The sequence below is a fragment of the Penaeus monodon genome, chromosome 27 (assembly GCF_015228065.2).
Source record: "Penaeus monodon isolate SGIC_2016 chromosome 27, NSTDA_Pmon_1, whole genome shotgun sequence".
In the NCBI taxonomy this organism is placed as follows: Eukaryota; Metazoa; Arthropoda; class Malacostraca; order Decapoda; family Penaeidae; genus Penaeus; species Penaeus monodon.
The window spans coordinates 26,786,865-26,787,084 of NC_051412.1; positions in this window are offsets into that span (position 1 = coordinate 26,786,865).

Consider the following 220-nt stretch of genomic DNA (forward strand, 5'->3'; position numbering starts at 1 on the left):
ATTCTAACCACTGGCATCCGTTTAAACACAAACTGTCTAAAAAGTATCAATAAATCTGCGTTTAATCTCCTACCATGAGTATTCACGAGTCTACAGTGCTGCTGAATGATAGACATATGATAGACACTAAAATACATCACATTAACCAGAAACAGAATTGTCAACCCGATAGACACGTTCATCAGCTTTTCAGTTCAGTTTCAGTCAAGTGTCCCAGGTT